The 18,714-nt window shown below is 41.7% G+C and overlaps 1 long non-coding RNA gene across 1 annotated transcript; it reads left to right on the forward strand.

Annotated features, from left to right (window-relative positions):
- Positions 1 to 11,656: 11,656 nt before the first annotated feature.
- On the forward strand, positions 11,657 to 16,536 carry LOC137454337 (uncharacterized). The gene is made up of 4 exons (XR_010990586.1): positions 11,657 to 11,816; positions 12,813 to 12,876; positions 15,698 to 15,742; positions 16,472 to 16,536. It is a non-coding gene; the product is annotated as an uncharacterized lncRNA (long non-coding RNA).
- Positions 16,537 to 18,714: the final 2,178 nt, after the last annotated feature.

Raw genomic sequence — 18,714 nt, forward strand, 5'->3', positions numbered from 1 at the left:
CTGTGTTGACACATTCTGTCCTGAAGGTGGGGAAATTGATGGTGCACAGTTCCAAGTACACAGCCCATTAGTATGTATTGTAGAGAACTTCCCTCCTCTGCACTGTGAAAACTTGTTATACCAGTTTAAAAATATGTCAGGCATGCATCTCCTTCCTTTAACATTAATCATTAATTAGCATGTGATACTGACATTTCTGGTAGCTACTTAATAAAACAGAATAGAATAGAATAGAATAGAATAGAATAGAATAGAATAGAATAGAATAGAATAGAATAGAATAGAATAGAATAGACCAGGTTGGAAGAGACCTTCAAGATCATCGCGTCCAACCTATCACCCAACACCACCTAATCAACTAACCCATGTAACCAAGCACCCTGTCAAGTCTTCTCCTGAACACCTCCAGTGACGGCGAAGTTTCTAACTTCTATCATACTCTAACGCTGATGTCACAACACACTCAACTGTGAGCGTCAGTACAGCCTATTCCATTCTGCAGCTGGAAATGCTGCCCAAACCAGAGCCACTACAGCAAGCCCATGTTTGCAAAACTACTCTTGGCAATCCGTCTCCTTTCCCTTGTGTTACAGGCCAAAATTCCACGTTTCTTCTCAGATAATGTGCTATACTTATTACTTCAAATAGCTGAGACCAGATGTGTTGAACTAAGCAACTGTGGTCAGAGGATCTCATCCTACTCTTCTGGACTTTATTCACAAATTGGTTTTGCTTTGGGTCTTTTTTTGTTTTTCTCTCTCCATGTGGCCTGAGCTTGATAAGCAATGAGTGGAACTGAGCAGTCAGAACCTGTAGAATGATGGCAAGCTCTCTGTGTTGGAATTTCAGTAGGCTTAGAAAGCTCTAGAGTTTAAATTCTGAGCCCTCTTGTGTGAGGCAGTGTATATAAGGGAAAAAAATCCTATTTTAGAAAGCTGGTAATTTACATTTTGAACATAAGGCAGCAGATAAACAAAGCAAGGAATAAATATGCACTGAGATATGAGATAACCAAGAAGGAAACAGGGTTTAGTCAAAGTGAAGGTCAAGTTACATTTATGGTCATTATAGTTGACTTACTGTTGTGATAAACATGGTACTATGACTTGCTATTTGTGTGAGAGTGGCCACTGGAAACCTCAAGACAAGACCATGTCTTGTTGTACAAAGCATTGAACAAATACCAGGCAGCAAACAGTCACTGTTATTCTTGTTTACAATCAGTAATCCTCCACAAAATATCCTTCATGACTCATTTATGCAACTTTTCCTCATGATTGACCATGTCCTTTTTTTGGCAGGGCACTTATAGCTAGAGCAAATTAAAGGCTTTGGTGTCACAGCATACCTTGCTTTTCAGTGCCTAGCCGGCAGAGACAATTTCCAAGCAATGAGATAAAGTTACAGTAATCAAAACTTTGGGATTTGTCTGTGACTCAGCAGTAGGCTGACATCCCAGCCCAGATGTCACTGCTGCCTTTCTCATGCCAGCTCAGTGGTTTTTGTGGTGCTGTCCAATCATGTCAGTGTAATGATCTAGATTAAAATGAGACAAATGAGCAAGATGCAGATTGGATGGGTGGTCTGCAAGATGGGTAATAAACTGGCTTGCAGGCCACACTTACACAGTGGTGATCAGTAATCTTAGGCTTGGGGTCTCCCAGGGATGGCTACTGAGCTGGATGGAACTCTGAGCAACCTGATCTAGTTAAAGATGTCCTGGCTCACTACAGGGTTGAAGTAGATCTAGACCTTTAAAGGTCCCATGCAACTCAAAACATTCTATGATCCTGAGGGATTAGAAGCACCAAGTTGCTGATGACTCTAATCTGAGTGCTGAGATGGATATATCAAAAGGAAAAAACATCTTACAGGGGCATATGGACTGGCTGGATGAGTGAGCTAGCAAGAACTGTATGAAGTTAGGTGTAAAGGACAACATAATCCAGGAGTCCAGTACAGGCCAGGAACTGTCTGGCTGGGGAGCAGCCTTGCTGATAGGAAGTTGGGGGTCCTGGTGGACAACAAGCTGAATGCAAGTCACCAGTGCACTGCTACAGCAATGCAAGTAAATGGGATCCTGGGCTGCATCCACAGTGGAATTACTAGCAGAGATCGAGATATGATCTTCCCCAAACTCTAGGTTTAGGGAAACAGATAGCAACCTTGTAACCAGATTCACAGATTGCATTGGGTTGGAGGAGACCCTCAAAGTCATCTTGTTCAAACTCCTGCAGTGAGCAGGGACACCTCCAACTAGATCTGCCTGCCCAGGGCCACATCAAGTCTGATCTTGAATGTCTGCAGGGTCAGGGCCTCAGCCACATCCCTGGGCAACCTGTCCCAGTATTTTACCACTCTCATTGTAAAGAACCTCTTCTATATGTCCACCCTAAATCTACCCTCCTGCCATTTAAAATCATTGCCCCTTATCCTACAAGGCCTTCTAAGCAGTCCTTCTTCAGCCTTCTGTAGGTCCCCTTCAGATACTGAAATGTAGCTGTAAGGTCCCCCTGGAGCCTTCTCTTCTCTAGGCTGAACACCCTTGATTCTTTCAGCCAGTCTTCAGAGTGCTCTGGCACTCTGATCATCTTTGTAGCCCTCCTCTGACCCTGCTCCAGCATGTCCATGTCTCTCTTGTGTGGTGGTCCCAGAGATGGACACAGTACTCCTGGTGAAGTCTCACCAGAGCAGAGTGAATGGCAGAATCATCTCTGTCAATCTGCTGGCCATGCTTCTTTTCATGCAGTCAGCATGCAACTGACCTGAGCTGCAAGTGCACATTGTTGGCTCATGTCCAGCTTCTCATCCACCAGTACCTCCAAGTCCTTTTCTGCACGGCAGCTTTCAATTTCATCATTCCCCAACTTTTATTGATACCAAGGACTGCCCTGACCTAGGTGCAGGACCTTGCACTTCACCTTATTGAACCTTATGAGATTCTCCTCAGCCCACCACTCCAGTCTGTCCAACTCCCACTGGATGGCATCCTGTCCTTCAGTCTTATCAACCACACCACTCATCTTTATAGCATTTTCAGACTTGCTGAGGATGCTCTCAATTGTGCTGTCAATATCATTGATGAAGATACTGGACAGCACTGGTTCCAGTACACTGCAATAGGGACAGGGATATCTCTGAGCTTCAGAAAGCAGCTTCCATTCCATTCCTCTCCTGTGTGATCAGGGTGTGACAACTGAGAGATGAGTTTGAACAGTCTGATGGTTCAGAGACAGCTGAGTCTCTTAGACAGAAACTTTGTAGATAAGCACTTCAGATAACATCACTTGCTGTAAAAAATGGTCCAGACAGGATCTGTGGTGAGCAGAGATAGTCAGCATTTATTGGGCATTCTCTAGGAGCAGCTTTAGCATTTAGGAATTTGTGATTAAGCTAGAAGAATATCTAATTTCCAGGTTATGTTCTAAATTAGTTGAGAAGTAGCTCTGAAGCTACTGTGGCCAGTGCCATTCTGTACCTGTACAGAAGCAGAACTGGAAGCATTGAGAGCTATTAATTTTTAGCATTTCTCCTTCTGGTCTTTACAGCCTTCCTTTTGTCTTCTGGATACTCAGATTCACCCCTGCCCCCTTCTATCTTCAATACCTTATCTCCTTCCTGAATTGCTGAATCCATCTCATGATCCATGAGGAAGTTTTTTCACTGTGAGGATGATGGGACACTGGAGCAGGCTGTCCATGGGAGTTGTGGAGTCTCCTTCTCTGGAGATATTCCAGACCCGCCTAGATGCATTCCTGTGTGATCTACTCTAGGTGGTCCTGATCTGACACAGGGGTTGGACTAGATGATCTTTTGAGGTCCCTTCCAACCCCTAACATTCTGTGATTCTGTGATTTTTTGCAACCTCTAGCATTAACCCCACCCCATCAGTGCTTCTTGACCCACCTTCTTTCCCCAGAACTTTCCATAATGTCTTCAGGGCTTCCTATTCCCTTCTCTCTCCATCAAGCCATGTCTCATTTCTTTGCTGGTAGAGCAAGAGCCTAATCTGATAGGCATACTAGTGACTTGTCTAGTAAGTTTGATTTAATTTTTCTTCTTTCCTTACTTATGTTAATTTCACCTCACAGCTGAGACAAGATTTGCAGGTATAAGGAGAGGACAAAGTCACCTTATGAGTTGTGCTGTCTTCAGGGTTTGTCTGCTTGTGTTTTTGGCATTCAATACCTCAGTTTCACTTACATTCTAGTATCAGTTCCTAAATCCTTCATTTGGTCTAGTCCTTCATCTTTTCCTTCAGCAGATCCTGATCTTGGAGCAAATACTTCCCTTTTCCCATATTTTGTCAGTTTAGAGAGGCATGGGACAGACTTCTACTGGTTCTGCCGTACCTGGCTGCAAGTGTCCCAGATTTAGCAGGCTCCTGCAGCATTAATGCAATAAAAAAACAAATATCCCTAATAGCTGTTCCTTGGCTTCCTCATTTAAAACATGTTTTCTGACATTTAGTTGTAGTTCGTTCTCCCATCTATCCCAATGACTATAGACAACTAGTCTGAAATGGAGGCAACCTGTGGGGAATGGGGACATATGTCACTACACTGAGTTAAATATTAATCATATTACTTCCAAAGGAGAGGAGTGCAAGTAGAAATAAAAAAAAAATATTCTAAGAGAGCATAAATTATATATACTTGGAAATAAATTTGTTGTGTTTCTGGTTTGATTCCTAGTAGAACTGAAAGTTAATTCATAGTATCATAGTATCATAGTATCATTCAGGGTTGGAAGGGACCACAAGGATCATCTAGTTCCAACCCCCATGCCATGGGCAGGGACATCCCACACTAGATCAGGCTGGCCAGAGCCTCATCCAGCCTGGGCTTAAACACCCCCAGGGATGGGGCCTCGACCACCTCCCTGGACAACCCATTCCAGGGTTTCACCACTCTCATGGTGAAGAACCTCCTCCTCACATCTAGCCTGAATCTCCCCACCTCCAGCTTCATTCCATTCCCCCTAGTCCTATCACTACCTGATGGTCTTCCACTGGCCCATTATATGAGTATGGATGATCTTCATTCCAGTTCCCAAGGACAGGGTGTCCTGTCATATACTGAGGAATGGCTTGCATTTGATGAGCTGTATTTTGTGTTTCAGTGGAACTGAATGATTTATAGGGAAGCAGAGCATCATGGAGGGACTCCTTTTTATGCCATGTTTGAGGGAAAGACTTGCCACTGTCATACAGAATGTTCTGTAACTGTTCTGGCAAGGAATTCTCATATGGCTGTGGGCTCTGTCAGGGTCAGTTTCAAGTCATTAGAACAAACCCTGGTAATTTCATTATGAGCTGAATCAGGCCTTTACTAAATGAAGAAAGGTCTTTAGACATCTGTAGCAGAATGTAGATGGACTTTAGACCTATAAATTTCCAAGCAACCTCTGCTTATCAGCCATCTAAATCTGCATCTTCTTTATCTTGGTAGGTGCCTCTCAGCTTGACCTGCCAATACAGCACATGCTGTATGAGGTGAACAGAAAATTTCAACACAAGTTTATCCTTTTTTCAACACTGTGCCTTGCACCTTCTCCGTCCTGAGTGTCACTCAGGCTCAAAGTGTGCACAGCATGTTTGGGGACACTCAGTAATATTTATTTATGAACTGGATTTCTATGTATTATACCCTCACAGAAATGGGGCTGGTGGATAACCTTCAAGGTTCAGAAAGTGAATGCAGAGAAAAAAGCCTCTAATCAAGGCGTTAGAGCAAGGAGATGAAAGAAGGAGAAGGGATGGAAACCCTCACCTCCAGACCTTTAAGCACAAATCATGCATTCTGTGTTGCCATTGATGGATAAAAAAAATTCTCCATCATGGCAATCTTCTAATCCCACAAGACAAGGCTATTAGAGGATAATCCTAGCCCAAATTGCAACCCTGTGCTTGAGCATTGGTTCTGCTAATACTGTAGGATACAATTACAGAACAAGGCCTGGAAACCACAGCCTTTGTTCTGCCTTATTGCTTAATTGTTTAATGAAGTATTCACTTCATCTAAGTGAGTGCTTTGTAATTTTGTACTTGTGTGCAGCTGGCAGTGGCAACAGGCAAAGAACTGGCTTTTTTACAGCATAATTTGTTCTCTTGGTAAAAGAAGGTACCATTAAGGATATCAGGCTCCAATAGTAAATAATCTGACGGATGTCCCCATAAAAGGGAAAACTCACCCTTAAAAGTGACGAAGGAAAGTACACTTGTCACTGCTTCCCCCCTGATTTTCTTGATGCTGTGCAAAGACAGACCGAAGAGGCAGTGTGACACTTAAAACCAGATCTTGCACTAATAGCTCAGTTTCTGAGGTCAGGACACTGTTATCACATGCACCTTTAGAACTGGAATGGGAAAGGCATTCCCAACTGGAAAAAAAAAAAAAAAAAAGAAAAAAAAAGGCATATAAAAAAGGCTTGTGTCAACAATTCAAGCCCTTAACTAGGTGCAAAGTCACAGGAGAAAAATAATATTTTTAAAGTTTACTTTAAAATCTGTGGGTTTCAAGAGAGAAACAGTGGCCCTGTTCTACTCTTGAAGATATTTCTATGCTCAGGACAACTTCAAAGACCAGCTCCCAAAAAGTTCCCTAGTGAAGGTCAAGTGCTCAGAGACATCAGTTCCCTACCGTCTATCACTAGACAACTCATGTATCTTGCAGCATTTCAGGCATTTTTATCTTTTGAAGCATTTATTTCTCTTTATAACTATAGAAGGAACTTAGACAATTACCTCTGGGTTTGGATATTGTTTCTGGCTGGGGACATAAGCTCCAGACACTGGATAGCAGGAACTCTGCAACAGGCTAGTGAGAGAATATGACCCTGGGAACAGTTAAAAATTTGAATGCTGGAGGCTTGTTTTGAGTTCCAGCCCTGTGGTGTTTCTGGCAAATGCTAAATACCAAAGTTGCATTGCTAGTCTTTAATGCCAAGTTTTTATTTAATAGCTATAAACATTTTTATGAATAGCATCAGTACAGACAGAACAGGTGAGGTCACCTGCGCACTGCTCACTCCCTCTCTGGCCAGCCCTGCCTCTTGGGAGGTAATGCCTATGGTTACTTTGCTGGTCCTCATCAAGAAAGGCACTGCTTCACTGAGGCCACATTGCTAGAAGACAGCAGTGCAGGCTCTGCTACAGGTGCCATTCTTGTGAAGTCCATGATAGAAAGGAAACGATCACACAGTGGTGTAGGACGACGGAGATTGGGAATCAATACAGCTGACCAATGTGATCGAGTATTGTTCCTTTATTGTTCCAGTGTTGCAGGCCGATGGTGCAGGCCTGAGGTGCAGGTCTATGGAGCAGGCCTGTAGTGCAAGTATAGCACTGTAAAGTGTAGAAGAAACAGGAGACAGGAAAGGCAGAAGAAGAAGTGCGTAGCAAGGCAACTGCTACAACTTATATAAACTCGGAGAGCCTCGTTGGCACAGCTCTATTGGTTCCCTATGAGTGACCACACATTGCACTGTTACAGATTATTGGTCCAACTACTAATAACACAATGAGGTTGTTGATGCAGGTGCATGTCCTGTTGTCCCAAGATAACTGTCCATGTTTATAGCTACCAGTGTCTTGTTTTAGTTACATGCTGCAGGCACAGCACTGTTTTGCTACACTGCTAGCTGGCTCTGCATTTATGGCCTACCACCATGTCAGGCTCTAGGCCGGCACTGCCAGATCGCTCACACTGCTTGTCGCTGGCATTGCCACACAGTGGCATTTGGCATAGCAGAAAACAGTATGAGATAGGCCAGCTATACATATGTGTTAATGCATTGCTCTTGCCCCAAAACAGGTTACAAATGTGTGGTTTGTGACTGTTCCATTAGGAAGTACAGTGCAAACCTCTTGTTTGTCTCTTCATTACTTGTTTTCAAGAAAGTACCATTTTCAACATCATTTAACAAACCATTATAGGCCCTTAAATTATAGTCATTAACCTTGCCTAGGGTAACTGAGGGCAGAATGTTAATTCAGGCAGTAAAAAGTCTGTCCTCTAGGCCTGAATGTTCAAAATCACAAGAGTGTCAGAGCCAACATCAATTCAAGGACCAACAGGAACAAAACTGGCTCATAGCCATCTTTTGTACCTTTACAGTGCTGTTGGGTTCCTGCCTGTGCCAGTGTACAGAGACTTCTCAGGCTTCTTTTTTCTGTGCTCACTCCAAACTGCCTATGTGATCTGTTCTTGAAGTTGGAAGAGCTAAAGCATAGGGAGACTGGTTCATTTTCCTTTGAGAACATAAGTGCCAGCTTGTCTATAGGGAGTTTCCTGAAGAAGCATTGACACAGAGGCAGGAATCTGACTCATGGTGGGTAGAGACACCTCCTAGAAGACCTGTAATGGAATAGCCACAGGGCAGTCATGATTCAGTCTTATTAGCACCTGAGTTCTTAATGGCATCCTGTATATTCTTATGTTATCAGCTATTTTTGTATCCTCTATGCAACCATACCCTTAACAGGAACTCTCTGTCCCCATAAAAGAATATTGGTTTTCTTTTTGTCATCTATATGGAAATGTCTGAATAAACTTTTGCTTCAAACCTTTAAGATGCAGTTTTTTTCATTAAGAAGAGAAAAATAACTGCTTAAAACTGATGTTTTTTCTTTTTTTTCCTAGGACCAACAATGTAGCTTCTTTGAGGATTTAAAAGAAAAAAAGGTTGCAAAAATGTTTCTCTAGCACAATTTTGGCTTAAAATACAATCTTGCCAGAATTGTTATTATAGCTGCTTAACACTCTGAGATAATATTTGCTTTTGGTTTCAAAGTTTCAATTGCTTGCTTTTAGTGTTATTACTGTCAGTGGCTCAATATTGTGGTTACAGATGGCCATAGTCTGAAATGGCTTCTGGGTGAAACAGCTTAAGCCTCCACACTGAGTCAGAGAAGGATTAAAAGTAGCAGAGAGGAAAATGAGACAGAGGACACAGATCACCTCTGTCTCAGCAGTGTGGGAGCACAATGGCACCATAGGGTTGAAGGTTGTCCAATGTAAAACACACTGAATCATGACTGATAGGGATGACTCTGGTGTGAATGGAGCCTTTGTAGTAAAAACTGATGAAGCAAGTTAAATTACATCTACCACTCATTCTGCTGGTGAGAGTTGTCTAGAAGCTGCCTGGCACAAAACTGATATAACCCCTACCCCATTACCATGGGCTCCTGGAGGTTTAGCCAGGGCTGGACCCTGCTTGTCACCTTGCATGCTTATCGGTGTGCTTGTTGACCTAGCTGGGTTTGCTGCATTCCAGAGCTGGTCATTGAATGTTGTTTATTTGAATTCCTCTGCAGCTTCAGCACAGCCCCATATACTGGCTCTTTTGATGTCTGAAGTTGGGAGGCTTCCCTCACTGCCTAGCTTTGAACAATCTAATTGCTCCACATCCTTCTTCTACAGCACAGGAATTTGGGGAGAGTTGGTTAATTCAGGCTGATAACCAGGTTTCCCTGAAATTCCAAATATTATTAATGGTATCATTATGGGTGGTTACACTTTCTTATTTTTCATGAAACCAGACATAGAGCTGAAGCCCAGACAAAGAGACACCTGGCATTTGTATTCTGTAATATTTGCAATAGTCTAATGATTACCTTTGCAGACTCTCACAGTGTTCACCTGCCCTGAGGGTTGGAATGACTCGACAGGATATCTGCATTACAACTGAAATACTGTTCCTGCTGGGAGAAGACTTGAATATTTTTATTTTTCAGCAGTTCTTGCTGTGCCTTGGCATTTACAGTCCAGCTGGACTAACACCTTCAGCAGTTTTCTTCTCTACCCATCAGACTAGCCCAGCAGTGTGACAAGCACATTAATTCATCACCAAGATGTGAGTAGCACAGTTGATTAATTTTTATAATTCAATGCTTTTAAACTTATTTAAGGGTGGGGAAACTGAGTCATGGAGAGAAGAGATGGTGTCAGTTCACCTGTTAAGGAAGTGGGAGAAGCAACACTGAGATCCTGGCTTGCTGAACTCTGGCTGGCAGACACATCCTCTGGATCGCCAGCTGTTCCTCAAAATCTGAAGCATGAAGGCATGTCTGTCCCATTGTGCTTGCCAGTTATGCCTGGCTTGCTGATCCAGTCTTGTAGAAGGTCCTTCTGAATCACTGTTCACACCAGAACCTCTTACCAATCTACACAAACCCCTGTGGATATAAAATTAAAACTTCCTATGACAGCCCAAACAGCCAGACTTTCCTAAACTGTGCTCTGCTGCATGGTTCAGGTCCCCAAAAACATCTGTATTTCTCGAAGCAGGACAGTGTCTCCTTTTACTTCCAAAGATCTTCTCTGAATTTGGTACTGAGTTGCCCATCTTGATTTTCAGATTGCAACCAGTACTCCAACATAATCAGTGAGGATGCAAAGACAGGATATGCAGGGAAAGCAGAAGAGAGTTTAGATGCATGACTTCTATGACTTCAGGAGTACTTTCTCACACAGGCTCTTCAGAGAGCTGCCTGAATAAACCAGAGGCTCACTCCCCGTGCGCAGTCAAGTAGAAAAAACACACTGACAGAACTGCCTTAACACATTGACCAGCAATTGTTTCAAGATGTGAGCTGTTGTTGCCCTCTGCCGACAGTTTGCCATCGCTTTACAAACGAAGTATCTTTTGTTGTAGCACAGACAAGGAATTATGAGGATCTGAAGTAAACCGAAAGTACTTCTCTGACGCAGAGATTTTAGAGGGTTTATTGCTTGGGGTTTTTATGCCCTTTCCCACTGTTGTAAGTTAGATGCTACATAATAATCATCCCACCTCAAACCTGACTCCAGTTTAAGCTGTTATGCAAGGCACAGAATGTACACATAAAGGAAGCAAATTTTCCCTTGGAGAGCTTGCATTCTACAGAGACAGGACAAGATTAAGGCTAGTGAAAAAGCAAAGAATTATTTGCCCTATTTTATGCATAGACTGCTGACATACTGAAAGATCTAGCTGAGCCCACAAATAAAGCAGCTCTCTTGCCCTGCATGGAAGCTGTAGTCAGATAATTCAAAACAGAAATAAGCCAGAAGTTTTGAGTTTTGTCTGCAAGGAGAATGGATCACACTGGGGGTACATTGGTTTTTTTTTTCCTTTTTTCTTCACAAGGCTAGATAATTCCTTGGCACAACCAAAGCTGTAATTCTGTCCAATATTGTACGGGGGTAAGCAGGCTATGATGAATAGGAGGCTAGATTAGACAGCCACATTTATTTTCTGCCTCTCTCAGCTTGCCCAAGGTCACATCAGAGTTTTGTGAAAAAGCCAGGAAGTGAATCCCATTGTTGTGGGTTGGGTTTTGGTTTTGTTTTGTATGTTTGGTTGTTTTGGTTTTTTCTTGTTTGGTTGGGTTAAAATATTGTGTCCAGAGCTTAAAATTTTTCCCCCTTGGTTTTTTTACATCTCAGAATTACCTAACAAATGCCTTTAAAAATGTATTTAAATATTGTAGTGATGAATGGGATAGAAAGCTCTGGGACCTTTTAAAAGGTTTTATTTGGTTTGGCCTATGAACTGCTACTGAGCTCTTTACCAAGACTTCTGCTGCGGTAAATTTCCTGTTGGAATTTGCTAGTTTGGAAGCTGTGAGTGCTGAATAAACTGGTCATGTGTTTCAACCATCCAGTGCCTCATAAAGATTTCAAACTGTCTATGGACATATTGCTGGGTTGTCTGCTCTGAATAAATGCTCACATGGAAAAGGACAAAAATCTTACAGGAATATCCACAAATAACAACAACAAAAAAAGAACTGTTACCTCTGACAACTTCCATTTTACCCTGAAGACATGGTAAGTACTAAGCACTCTTTTACAGGCTATGCATAAGCATAAAAGTCTGTTCTTGAAGTCACACAAATACTGTTCCCATACTCAGGCAGCAGAAGCTTCTGAGTTCAGTGATTAAGATCAGTTTCCAAGCCCAGCTATGGGGAGGAGATACCAAAATTTAAATTACTGAACTGTAGGGGTGTCACTGTATCAAGCAGATTATAGCAAGAATAATAGCAACAATAATAATAAGCACTAATATTGATAATTAATAATAACCTCAGGCTAATGAATAAGGGCCTGATTGTCCTTGTATGAATCTTCTTGCTTGTCACAATTAAGGGGTAAAATAGGTCAGTTTTCTGTCATCTCTTAGAGGTTTTGCATTAAAACCTGATGCTTTCCCCTATTCCAGTACTCATGGCAGTGCTACCAGTTGTTTAAATGTGATATGTGGTATTTTGTAAAACTTTCTAGATTTCTGTGCTTATATAATAATAAAAGCATTCATTAAAAACAACCAGCCAACCCCAAAACAACAACAACAAAAGACACAAAACCAAACCACCACTGCCAACAAAACAACACCAAAAAAACCCCAAACACCACCACCACCAAAAAACAACCAACCACCCACCCAAGGAGGGAGAGAAAAAAAAATGGCTTCATAGTAAGGACTAAAACCCAACCAACCAACAAGAAAAAGATGAAAATATTTTTACCCTAATCTAGTGAGGTCTTAAAAGAGAATGGAGACTAACTCAGAAGTATTCCCCATGTCTAGATTTATATGATATCGTAACACTCAGAGCAGAGATTTTTGTTACAGGATTAACTCCCTTAACCAACAGATGCTAAAGGTTTAATGGCATGAAGAGTATTTCATTAAACAGGTACAAGAAACAAAATATTAATGTCCAGACTGGTGGTGATATTAGGAGGATGACTGCATGTGTTTATTTGCTTTCTCATTTCCCTCATGTTCTATATACATTTTACTTTATTGTTTCTTTCCAGAAGCATCACTTGATGTCTACACTGAGAATGATTTTGGGCCAGGAACTAGAGAAAACTGGAACAGGTATATATCACATTATCCTTGATGCTGACAGGGTAGAGTTGACAGGGAAAACATTGCCCATCTTTCCAGAAATTACTTCATCCACTATAATTGTCTGGAATAAAACCTGAGTGCACTTTGGAAGACCTAATGACTTCTCTGTCATCAGCAACTGAGGCAGCCTCAATGTGAACATTATCTTATTGCAGTTAATGTGTCCTTAAAGACTCCTTCAGACGGTTTCAAGTATGGCTGGAGCTTCCACTCACTTAAACATGACCCATTACATCAGAACTTACTGACATATGGCTCTAATGAGCCAAGCTACAGATAGTCTAGATGTTGCCATCCAAACCTGTTCTGCCTTTTCAGTAGGTGACTTTCCTTTAGCAGAACTGGTGGATTAGATGTATCTGTAGTAAGTCCAACAGATTAACTTGCACTGCTATGACAGACAGTTAGTTTGAAGAACTGCTTATGATTTGATCTACGCTACAGAAATGTTTCTTACTTCAGTTACTCCACAGTATTACAAGTTTTGGTGTCAACAGGGTAAGGCTAAAAGCCCTGCCCTACCTAAGGAGGGAAAATTAAAGTCTCTTAAGTAGCTATGCACAACAGTCATGAGTGAAAGCCATGAATCTGGCTTAAATTTTAGTAGCACAACTTTAATTTGTTACATTATTATTTGGTTTTGTTTAAATTTTTTTCTCTGTAGCAAACAATAACATAAGCAATAACCCTGTGATGCTCCCATTATTGTGACTCCAGAATGCCAATAGTTAAAACAATGTTTTAAAAGTCATATAATGGAAATTACTACAATTGGCCACGTCAAAATGTAATTAATAATTTTCCTCTTTTCAAATGCATACTGGTATTAATGGTACATTTTGACTATTTTCTTTTTTATAAAAGCTATGTGTTTGACAAAAATAATTCCTAATATTGACAACAAGCAGGCAGAAGATGGTACATTATACAAGGGAGAGCGAGAAAGGTACAGCTCATGTTTTTTTCCCTCCTCTGAGAGTGTAAAACAGGCTGAGGATGCATTACTCAGTGGCTAAATTCAGAATTAATATAATGGAGGTGCAATGGCAGTGAAATCAAGACAAATGAATCCTACTCAATGCAGGATGAGATTTGTCTCATAGCTTTAGGTCCTCATGGAAATGTAACCATTTGTCTAGGCTCCTTATTGCTTAGAGACGGCAGCGAGCATTTCCATGAGATTATTTAAATGTAGAATTATTAGAAAGTTTTACAGTTACAGAGACAGATGGGTTTTATGTAAAATCTCTGCTCTTTGGAGCAACCCAATGTGATGCTGAGCAAGATAATGGTCAGAAATAACACTACCAGGCTCCTAATGAGACACTGTTGACAGTAAAATTACCCCAACATTCATCAAAAATCCAGTAATTGTCAGGGGCCTTTGATGCAGTAGCTCATAATTCCCATTCATAAGCCTTTGCTGTCTCTTCAGGGTATGCAATCATCCTGCATTTCTGTTGATTTTACTGAAAACCTTCTGGCGAAGAAGTAGGAGGAGCAGGTGTCGAAATTCTCCGTGCCACTGTTACAAATGGCACTTGACTCATAGTGAGACCTTGGGCACAGGACATTTGGCCTCAATTTCCCCATCTGCAATACAGGAATGACAAGACAGGAATTACCCAGAGGCAGTTCTGTGAAGGACACAGTGTTGCCATCCAAAGTCTCAGAAATAGGAGCTAGACGCCTGGCTAGATGGCTGGCTTTTGCCAATGAGTTACTCATGTATTTTTAATGCTAACTGCTCCCAGGTTTTGTGCCTTTGTAGTATATATTTTCAAGCTCTCTCCTCGACAGCTATAGGGGATTACTACAAACCAATGCAAAACTAATTCTTTGCCAGTCTGCTGACTTCTGGGTCAGACAGCCTGAAGAAAAGCACATGAAGTTTATATAAAAGCTTATATAATAAAGTCCTATCTTGTTCTTTGACTCTGCGGAACATGGAAGGTATAAATACCCTGGCCATCATCCAAGTCCTCTGTTTAACTCTGTCTTCATCATGTATCCCCCAAATGATGTAGTGAATCAGATTATTGCCTGGTTCATAAATTAGGAACAACCCTGTGCTGAGTGTTACTCTAACTATTGCTGCACCTTGGTTTGTTTGACTTTTTCTGATTCACATATTGCATTGGGTTGGAAGAGACCCTCAAATGTCTTGTTGTCCAAAGCCCTGCAGTGATCAGGGACACCTCCAACTAGATCAGCCTGCTCAGGGCCACATCAAGTCTGATCTTGAATGGCTCCAAGGTTGGGGCCTCAGCCACATCCCTGGGCAACCTTTTCCAGTATTTTACCACTCTCATTGTAAAGAACTTCTTCTATATGTCCACCCTAAATCTACCCTCCTGCCATTTAAAACCATTGCCCCTTATCCTACAAGGCCTTCTAAGCAGTCCTTCTTCAGCCTTCCTGTAGGTCCCCTTCAGATACTCAAATGTAGCTATAAGGTCTCCTAAGGAGCTTTCTTTTCTCTAGGCTGAACAGCTCCAATTCTTTCAGCTTGTCCTTGTAGGGAGGTGCTCCTCTGGACCCACTCCAGCAGGTCTTATGCTGGGGACCCCATAGCTGGACACAATAATCCAGGTGAGGTGTCACCAGAGCAGAGCAGAGTGGCAGAATCACCTCTCTCGATCTGCAGGCAAAGCTTCTTTTGACGCAGTCCAGGATGCGACTGGCCTGGACTGCAAGTGCATGTCCAGCTTCTCATCCACCAGTACCCCCAAGTCCTTCATCGGTTACATCACAGATTTTAACTATGTATCTTATCTATGTTTTCCAGTTAAAGGTTCAAACGCGTTCTTCTGAGGCCTCCACGGACCCTGAGGTCAGTGCCTAGATAGTTCATTAAATTCATACTGGCAATTCCTCGCTTGCATTTTCCTGTCCAGTTTCCAGTTGTTCCAGTGTATATGAAAAGAAAATGTGTCTCTGCCTGTCATTTGCAGTGATAAGCTGCATCCTAGAGGCTGTGCACACAGATGGAGTTGTACTTAGTTTACAGAGGAGGATAAGAGTGTGCCACATGGTATTAGGGTCCCTTGAAACTAGGCTAATTACCTGGCAGACATCGCTGCAGAGCAGACTCTTTAATAAGAATGAATAGGGTGACAAGGGCAAGAATCCTTACTATTTTGGGACAAACTCTTTCCTGAGGCAATAGATAGCCACAGTGGTAAGGCTCCCAATCTATCATTTTGTTTGCTGTTTCTTGCCTGTGGAACTTAAATTAACAGTCCTGAAACTGGTCTCTTTTCCAGGAATAGCCTGAAAATCCATTAAATTAAACATTAAAAGCACATGTGGGCAAAACTGAAAATCCCACACAAGTCAGAAATGAAAAATTATGTTGCTTTGTCAATCCACAGGGAATGTTCTATAACCTTCTGAAGCTTTTCTGTCAAGTGGTTCAGGCAAGAGGGTAATGTTCCTGTGGGTGCCACCATTTGTGGAACTGATGATTGCTAAATACACTGTTACATTATTGCATAAAATAGTACCAAAAAATATTGTAAAAACTGAGTTTAAACATACTTAATGTTTTTTTCTCTTCAAGGTCTGAAAGCACAACACAAACATTTGTCGTACCTGGGAATTAGACTGAAAATGACCAGGAGCCTAAAAAGCAGTGTTCTTATGGATCTCAACTCAGTTGTCCAGAGTGCTGTGATTCCTCAGCTTCTGTGGGTCTGAACTGTGAAAGAGCTTGAGGCATTGTGGTATTTGGTCTTTTATAGGGGAAGCCAAGGACAAGGTAATGCTCCTACCCTCTGTCTGTCTTATAAACAACCAGAACACCACTTTTGATAGTGAATTTCCTCTCTCATCATCATTTTAATAGAATCATTATGTCTGGAAAAGACCTTTAGGATCATCGAGTCTAACTACAACCCAACTACCATGTCCACTAAACTATACCCTGAAATTCCACATCTGCACGCTTCTTGAACACCTCCAGAGATGGCAACTCCCCTTCCTCCCTGGGCAGGTTGTTTTGATGCCTCACCACTCTCCAAGCAATACATTTTCCCTAATATCCAATCTAAGCCTCCCCTGGCACAACTTAAATCTATTTCCTTTCATCCTATTGCTACTTACATGGCAGAAGAAGTGCCCCACACCAGCCTCACTACAATCTCTTTTCAGGTAGGTGTCGACAGAAATATGATCAGCCCTTAGCCTTCTCTTCTCCAGCCTAAACAACCCCAGTTCCCCTCTCAGATGTTCCTTGAATGACATGACCTCTAAACCCCTCAGCAGCCTTGGTTGCTCTTCTGAGCAGTTTTGTCTTGCTTAAGTAGGACTATTCTTAATTTTACACAGCATTTCCATCAATGGCAGCCTGCTCACAGTGCATCATACCAAGGACACCTATATATCTCTAAGATTAGTGTCTTATGAGGCCATTCAAATTCAATGAATCCATGTGCAAGAATAAGATAACCAGAATTTGATTCTGTTGCAGTATTATTTCAAATCAAGTAACCATTCTTTTAAAACGCAGGTTTTTTGTTTCCTTCAAAAATTTTAATGAGGAGTTAATAATGCCAAAGTCTGTCTTGTGTAGATGGCAATTCATTTCAGAAGGAGAATTTCTAAATATCTGAAAGAATGTGCTCATTTAAACTATCACACATGTTTTAAGATGGCCAGTTAAACCTTTTTATTGCTGCAGTTAGCTGGAAAGAGCACTATTCTGCAAAAATCAGATAATGTACTTATTTCTAAAAGCCTGGAACAAAAGAGCCAGTAGAGAATTGCTGAGTAGTTGCAAGATAGCCATTAAATATAAATATTTTTTAAAACAATTTACTCTTTCCTAATGCTTTTAGAGCAGCATGTGGGAACAGCATCTAAGTGCATCTTACTGCATTAAAGAGGACACGATGAAGGTTATTGGGCTCCAGATTTAACCCTTTTATCTCTTAACTGCCAACAACAGTTCCTATCCTATATAAACTATGTGATTTCATATAAAACTAACCCATTTTTCCTAATGCTAACTATAGAAGTTTATATTTTTAAAACAACTCTTCCTATGAGGACAGACTGAAGGAGTTGGGGCTGTTCAGTCTGCAGAAGAGAAGGCTCCGAGGTGACCTAATTGTGGCCTTCCAGGATCTGAAGGGGGCCTAAAGGCAGGCAGGGGAAGGACTTCTCAGGATCTCAGGTAGTGATAGGACTAGGAGGAATGGAATGAAGCTGGAGGTGGGGAGATTCAGGCTAGATGTGAGGAGGAGGTTCTTCACCATGAGAGTGGTGAAACCCTGGAATGGGTTGTCCATGGAGGTGGTCGAGGCCCCGTCCCTGGAGGTGTTTAAGCTCAGGCTGGATGAGGCTCTGTCCAGCCTGATCTAGTGTGGGGTGTCCCTGCCCATGGCAGGGGGGTTGGAACTAGATGATCCTTGTGGTCCCTTCCAACCCTAAATGATACTATGATACTATGAAATGATCTATATTTTTCACTTCCCTATAGTTTTTAGTATAGTTTTTAATGGTGAATTGATATAGTTTTTAATGGTGAATTCAAGTTTAAGTTTCCATTCCTGGGAATTGCTTTCTCTTCATCCTCAGTACACACTGTAAATGGCAAAGAGAAATGCTTTGTGGGGATGTATACATATAAATGATACAGGTATTAGTATCACTGGTTTGAATGAAAATAGGTAGGCCAGTTAGAAAGAAAAGAGGCTGCTTTTTGGTCCAAACTATCCCAGCCTTGCTCCAGTATAAGCACTAACAGAATGTAATTCTGCTGTGTGCAAGCAGCAAAGTGTCATGAAACACCTTGATCTCAGC

The sequence above is a fragment of the Melanerpes formicivorus genome, unplaced genomic scaffold, assembly GCF_026170545.1.
Source record: "Melanerpes formicivorus ecotype bairdi unplaced genomic scaffold, bMelFor1.0.p_v2 SCAF_3, whole genome shotgun sequence".
Lineage (NCBI taxonomy): Eukaryota > Metazoa > Chordata > Aves > Piciformes > Picidae > Melanerpes > Melanerpes formicivorus.